Source organism: Lacerta agilis, chromosome 6, assembly GCF_009819535.1.
Source record: "Lacerta agilis isolate rLacAgi1 chromosome 6, rLacAgi1.pri, whole genome shotgun sequence".
Taxonomy (NCBI): Eukaryota; Metazoa; Chordata; class Lepidosauria; order Squamata; family Lacertidae; genus Lacerta; species Lacerta agilis.
The window spans coordinates 60,594,006-60,600,882 of record NC_046317.1 but is presented as its reverse complement, the minus strand read 5'-3'; the positions used below and the strand labels follow the sequence as shown (position 1 = coordinate 60,600,882).

At 46.1% G+C, this 6,877-nt stretch overlaps 1 protein-coding gene across 2 annotated transcripts in view; it reads left to right on the top strand.

Moving 5' to 3' along the window:
* The first annotated feature begins 1,309 nt into the window (after window positions 1–1,309).
* RHOC (ras homolog family member C) overlaps window positions 1,310–6,877 on the top strand; it is a 31,082-nt gene continuing 25,514 nt past the window's right edge. The window contains exon 1 of one of the 2 annotated variants that reach the window (XM_033152962.1): window positions 1,310–1,408. The gene's annotated coding sequence lies outside the window, so the exon portion shown is untranslated. The other variant, XM_033152961.1, reaches the window with a different exon arrangement.

Below are 6,877 nucleotides of genomic sequence, written 5' to 3'. Positions count from 1 at the left end.
CCAGCGAAGCCTTAATCATTCTGGCAATCAGCTCCCAGGCCATGTTCCAAGATCTTCCCTAACAACACAGGACAAGGCAACCTGAAAGTGCACCAGCCCTTTATACAGACCCAGAAGATAATTTTTATCAGTCTTCCTCAACCTGGTGCCCTCTGGACATTTGGGGCTACAACTCCCCTCGCTGGCTTGGGCTGATGGGAGTTGTAGTTCAAAACATCCAAAGGGCACCAGGTTGAGGCTGATTTACATCACCTTGCTCCACAACCTACACTGCCATAGGGTGGTGACCCAAAACTTCTGTTGTTGCTCCTCTGCTGTGTGGAACGCCCTTTTCTCTGCTATACATGAAGCGGCAAAAACCAGCCACATCAGTGAAAGACCCATCATATTGTCCGGGCTTTCGCTGACCCATAAGATCAGACTGTGTTTATCTTAATGAATTCTGGTTTTTAATATGCTTTTTATAGTACAGTTTTTAGGCTGCATTTTTGTTTTCATGGTAGTGTTAACTTTTATATTGCAGTGCATGATAGAAATGTTTGAAACAACACCGGTCAGCTGCCCCTGCTGTAGAAGTCTCTCGCTTACTCCAACCCACATGCTCTTCTGTCCATCCGTTGCTGCTCGCGCAGGGCTACCCCTACCCCTGAGCTACCCACACGCCTCCCTCCCATTATGTGCCCAAACGCTGACTCAGCCGCTACTTGGCCTCCCGAAGCATGTGCGCCGCGCCTCCCGCGTCCACTGGGGGAGCAAAGCCACCATCCGGCGGGAACTGGGCTTCCAGCGACTCCATGGGCGTAGCCAGGCGCTGCCAGGGGGGTACGGGGGCGGCGGCAGCTGCCTCCCTAATCAAGTCAATAAATAAAAATACTTAACTGACCAATGGCATTGCAGATAACTCAGTTCTGCCTCCCCGCCCCAATAAATCCTGCCTACGCCCATGCGCGGCTCCCAGGGACTTCTCACCAGCTGCGGAACCGAAGGGTGGCTCTCACGCCAGCAATGGTTCACTTCTCCCCAAGAAGTATCGCGCCGAGGCCCCCGCCTGCTTAGGATCCACTTCCCCTCTCGAGTCCGCTATTACTCTATAGATCATGGGGTGGGGAAGCGCGCTCTACGTATGCTCAGAGGAGCCGAGCTTACGCGCGCCCCGATGCTCTTGCAACAGCGACCCCTCTCCGCGCCCGGCCAGTTCCAGACGCGGCTCCGGCGGCGGCGGCGGCACCCGGCGCGACCCTCTCCTGGCGGCCCCTCCCCGAGGCGGGCCGGGAGGCGGCCTCAGCGGCTGTGTCAGCCCCTCGAAGCGAGCCCGGTCCCGCCTCTCCGCTCCCCGAAGGCTCGCGCTTAGTCAGGACGGACATAGAGGCGAGGGAGCGCGGCGGCCGAAGCCCGACTCTGCTTTAAGGTAGCTGGGAAGGCGAGGAGGGAAGCTCGGCATCGGTTTGGCGGCCCGGCCCGTAGCGCCTTTCCCGTAGGTTAGTGAGTGTGTACTTGGGGCGTGACCATAAAGTAGCCTGGCTTGGATAGGAGAGGAGCTGAGGGGGAAATGCATGAAATAAAGGGCGAAATAAAGGAGTTGGCGGGGCTGGAGGAAGCGAGAGGGGCGCGCGCAAGCGGCGACTATCGTGACCAGGCGGGGTGGGGTAGCAGGTTTTGGAAGTGCCTGCGACATGTATCTCTATCTGTAGATATATACGTGGGGCAGGTTCAAGTCAGCCCTTGGAAGGAACCCAGCCCACTCGTTAGGCATGCTTACTCAAAAGTAGACCCCGCTGTTGAATGGGGTTTAGTTTCACGTGAATGCGGGGTGCGGGGGAGAGCGTCGTCGTCAGCAAGTCCCACGGAGTTCGATGAGACTTACTCCTTAGTAAACGTGGCTAGCCTTATAGCCTTTTGTTGTTGTTCAGTCGTTCAGTCGTGTCCGACTCTTCCTGACTCCATGGACCAGAGCACGTCAGGCACACCTATCTTTCACTGCCTCCGCAGTTTGGCCAAACTCATGCTAGTCGCTTTGAGAACACTGTCCAACCATCCATCCTCTGTCGTCCCCTTCTCCTTGTGCCCTCCATCTTTCCCAACATCAGGGTCTTTTCTAGGGAGTCTTCTCTTCTCATGAGGTGGCCAAAGTACTGGAGCCTCAACTTCAGGATCTGTCCTTCTAGTGAGCACTCAGGGCTGATTTCTTTAAGGATGGATAAGTTTGGTCTTTTTGCAGTCCATGGGACTCTCAAAGAGTCTCCTCCAGCACCATAATTCAAAAGCATCAATTCTTCCGCGATCTTCTTTACGGTCCACCTCTCACTTCCATAAAGAAGACTGATTGCCGAAGAATTGATGCTTTTTAATTATGGTGCTGGAGGAGACTCTTGAGAGTCCCACGGACTGCAAAAAGATCAAACTTATCCGTCCTTAAAGACCTTGTAGCCTTAGTCATCCTTTAAAACTCTGCTGTGGTATTTGCTATCAGGGTGGTTGGCAGAGGTGGAGTAGAGCAAGTGAGGGTTGCCTAGTTATTTCAGGTTAATGCACAATCTGAATGCATGTGGGTGTGATACTGTGTCCTTTGCATGGGGGTGGAGGGCACATGCAGTTTCAGTGTACAGGATCCAGTGCGCAATGGGGAGAACTGGGGGCAGCTGCTGAGATTTTTTTCCTACATGGGTTGGAAGGTGTTAAGTGACCTAGGCTTGTGCCATGGGGAGATAATTTATTTGAAAGTAACTTTAACAGATGAGTTACAGGTAGGTAGCCATGTTGGTCTGCCATAGTCAAAACAAAATTAAAAAATTCCTTCCAGTAGCACCTTGGAGACCAACTAAGTTTGTTCTTGGTATGAGCTTTCGTGTGCATGCACACTTCTTCAGATACCTCTCTAAGTCTCTAAGGTGCTACTGGAAGGAATTTCAGATACAGTCTCTAAGATGCTACTGGAATGATTTTTTTTATTTTTTTATTTTGTTTTAACAGATGAAACACATTTCTGATTCCCACAGAATCTTAAAAACAGTGGTGAGATGGACTTAACACCTTGTGTGTGTCCCCCCATCCCTAAATGCCTGGAGGACTAAAAAGGCTTCTTCATTCAAAAGCCTACTTTCAAAAGCAATGGAAAGCAACACGTGTCTCTTGCTATAGACCATTGAGCCATATAGGGGCTACCCCAGAAAAGGCTCTACTTGTAGTACCTCGCCTCACCTCACTTGCTAAGCATAAGGCAAAAATTGTGAAGAGTTATTTTTTGATCTCTAAAGGCAAGGTGTTGTGCTTTGAGCCTAGCTGGGAGCTGTTCTCTGCTCTGGCCTTGAAAGTGGATCCAGGAATTATGAAGAGTAAATACCTTTTCCTTGTCAATGAGTCACATTAATCTTTGCATGCTGTAAGGCACTTTTTTTTGTTCACAGATTTAGGCGCTGAACCTTGACTCTGATTAACAATTCCATTTGATTGGTTGCTATTTTAATTCCATTATTTTGTCATGTTCCTAGAATGTTGTTTTAAAATGAGAATCCTGTTCGTCTTTCCTTGTGTTCAGTAGGTGAAGAATTTCTCTCCACTGATTTGGACAGGAATTGGGATGGGTTGAATCTGTTGGGAGGAAGTTGGAAAAGCACAACTGCTAGTGAGTAACTGAGGATGGGTGGGAGCTCTGATAAGGAACAAAAAGTGGGAACAGTGTGTCAGGGAAGAAAAGTAGCACATTTTCTAACTGCTCCCTGCTTTCGTGTTCATATATACTCACCAATGGATGGTGTTTTTTTTAAAGGGTGCTTAATGTGAACACCATATTCATATATGGAGAATTTGGTTTGAACCAAACAGGCACTGTGATTATTTCTTTTTCACCCCTGCTCCTCATTCCCTGTTTGCTGCATACCTTTCTGTGTGGCTGTTGCATTTCCTTGTTTGAGGATTCCTGTGAAACTGGCTTGCCATGTGATGTGGACAGTGATTCCCTGTGTCCTTTAAATGCTTGCTTAGCTCACTTTCAGACATTTATATTGGGGTGGGAAGGAGGCTGTGTGCTAATAGCTTAGGAGCAAGAAAGCATTCCAGAACCATGACTGAACAGTGCTTCTCTCTCTCTCTCTCTCTCTCTCTCTCTCTCTCTCTCTCTCTCTCTCTCTCTCTCCCCCTCCCCTCCCCCTCCCTCTTCTTGGAATTTGGCAGCCAAGTCCTTTCATTGTAAACCAGGCTCCCTAAATCCTGCCCCAGCCTTTTAGAAAACACCCACTGAAAATGGCAGTAGCATTGTCACGTTGCTTCACAGGGATATTTGTGACTGGCAGATGCTTTTGTATCTGTTGTGGGATTCCAGCATATCTGTTAGTTAATGGATAAAAGGCAGCTTTGATTTCTGGAGTAAGGAATATATATGTATGAGACACCATTAAATAGGCAGCTTGTTTAAGTCTATAATTTTCTCTGTTTGAATATTATTAGATGGGTCTTATTTTCACTGTGTGAAGAAGCATCTTGTATGTAGCTTCAAAAAGGGGGTTCCAATATAGTTTCTTAAACTAGGGGCCATTCTTGCCAGCAGACTTTGGACATGCAAACCACCAGGGAGGTTTTGCTGGGCAAGCACTATTGAAACTACTTTGAACTGCATAAATAAATTCTTGTTCAACTCCTATTCACTTCTGGGGGATTGTGCTGCGAAAGAGAGATTAGAAAGCTCTTTATCGAAGCTGCTTCCAAACTGGCAGAACTTTGTGCTTCCCAATCATTGCTCTATGTGTAATTGTTGTTAACTTCAGGGGATACAGAGGATAGCGCTTTGTGTGTGCGCATCCCACTATGTTCCATTGTACTAGTGCGTGTGACATAACAGTTTGAGTAGGGAAGCAACAACTGTGAGCATGCTTTTAAAAAAAATGAATCAATTTTAATTTGTGCTAAAGCACCTTTTATTTAGGCATCACTGTGTGCTTTCTTTGAATTATTTTAAAGGTACTCTAAAATATTTGCGAAAGAAAAAAAAATAGCCTGGTGCTGAAATAGCACCGACTGAAGGGCTTATTTGTTTTAAGTGCTTCTGCTTGAACCTTTTAACTTTTTTAAAGACAAAAAGGCATTTTAATGCAAAAGAAAAAGTTGATTTAGGGCCCAGTCCTATGGTTCCCTGGGAAGATATAGACCAGGGGTCAGCAAACTTTTTCAGCAGGGGCCCGGTCCACTGTCCCTCAGACCTTGTGGGGGGCCGGGCTATATTTCTTGGGATGAAATGATGCAAGAGCACCACGAGCCCCGCTGGTTGCTTACCTGTATCTTGCGAGCGGCAGGGACTGGATCCAGAGGGCAATTGGACCTGATCCGGCCCACGGGCCTTAGCTTGCCTACCCATAATATAGACAAACCATGAGCTGTAACCAAGGTTTATTCTTGGGTATACAGCTCTGTTTGTCTGGAGGAGACAAACCACGAGCCCAGGTTTGGATGGCATTCTAATCTGAATCACAACTCTCAGCAACAGAGGGAATACGGAAGGAGTTCTTCTCTGGGTTCTTCTCCCGGGTTCTTCTCTCCAGGAACCCTAGATTTGTGCTTTGCCATGATTTGGCTTAGTGTTCTTTGGGAACTATCTCTCTGGTAGATCCTCCATAAAAAGTGTATTGACTATTCTACCTATTGTGGAAGCATCCTTGAACACAACTTTCTATACTTACCTAATGAATCTGCATTGAAACTTGGGGAAGTGCAGAATTAAGAGTGTTCCTTTCCCAAAAGGTTTTCAATTTGACTGTTGCAAAGTAAATAGTGTAGCTTCTTGTTGTAGAGAAATTTAAATAAACATGGTATTGGGCAAATATTGAATGACTGTCAGGCCAATAACAGTAAAGTACTCTACTTGAAACTCAGAATTATGCATTTGCTTTAAGTGGGAGAGAGATATTTTAAATAAATTGCCAAGTTCACTTCTAGGACTTGAGTGTGTTCATTTGAAATGCAGATCATACATCCCCTTAGCAGAATCAGATGTGGGTAGGTAGGTAGCAATAAAATTGAGGGTTTTTTTGCATGTTCCTTGGTGTTGTGTGTTTGTCTATGTGTGTATTTAAGCCTAGTGGTCAGATCCCCATGATGCATTGAAAATGCTGTTATACCACTTTAACAGTTGGATAATCCAGGTAACTTTGTTTTGTTAAGGTTGCTGGAAATTGTAGGTCTGTGACTACTGTTCCTACGGTTATTGCAAGGAGACCATGGTTGCTAAATAAGAGTGTGCTTTAAATGTATGATGTGGATATGACCAATGTTTCCCAAAATAGCAGTTTGCTTATCTGTATCTTGCAGGGACTGGAGGAATCACTATTTCAGAGGCCAAATTAAATCTCTCAATTTTTCTTCCCACCCACCCACAGCAATGTGTCCTCTTGCATCCTGTGTACAGCAATCCTTTCAGCATGTTCATAGGGAGGTGTCTAGCATTGCTGTCCAGTGGACAGTGTCAAGCTTGAATTGGTTAACAGAGCTTAGACTGCATTTAGTCACACAGATATTGTAACAGAGGCAACCCTTCTTTCCAAAGATTTCATCACATCTCAACAGATGACTGGATCTAGAAAGATAAAAACCATTGCAAACCTGGGGAGGGAGGAATTCATTTTTGGGGGGGATCTGACATTCAGATCTATTTATGTGAAGCTTAGGCGACAAGTGAAATACTCAGTAGCATCGTCGCCTTGCCAAAATGAATGAATGTGGGCATTGTCTTCATTGAAAGAGAAATTATTCCATAATCTGACTGGAGTGTAAATCTGGGAGGAAAAAAGAGAGCGTTCATCTGAGTGTGTGTTTGTTTAACTTATTGTAGCTTGGCCTGCTACAAAAAAAAAAATACTTCTAAAAAATAAAGTATAGGATACAACAAAAC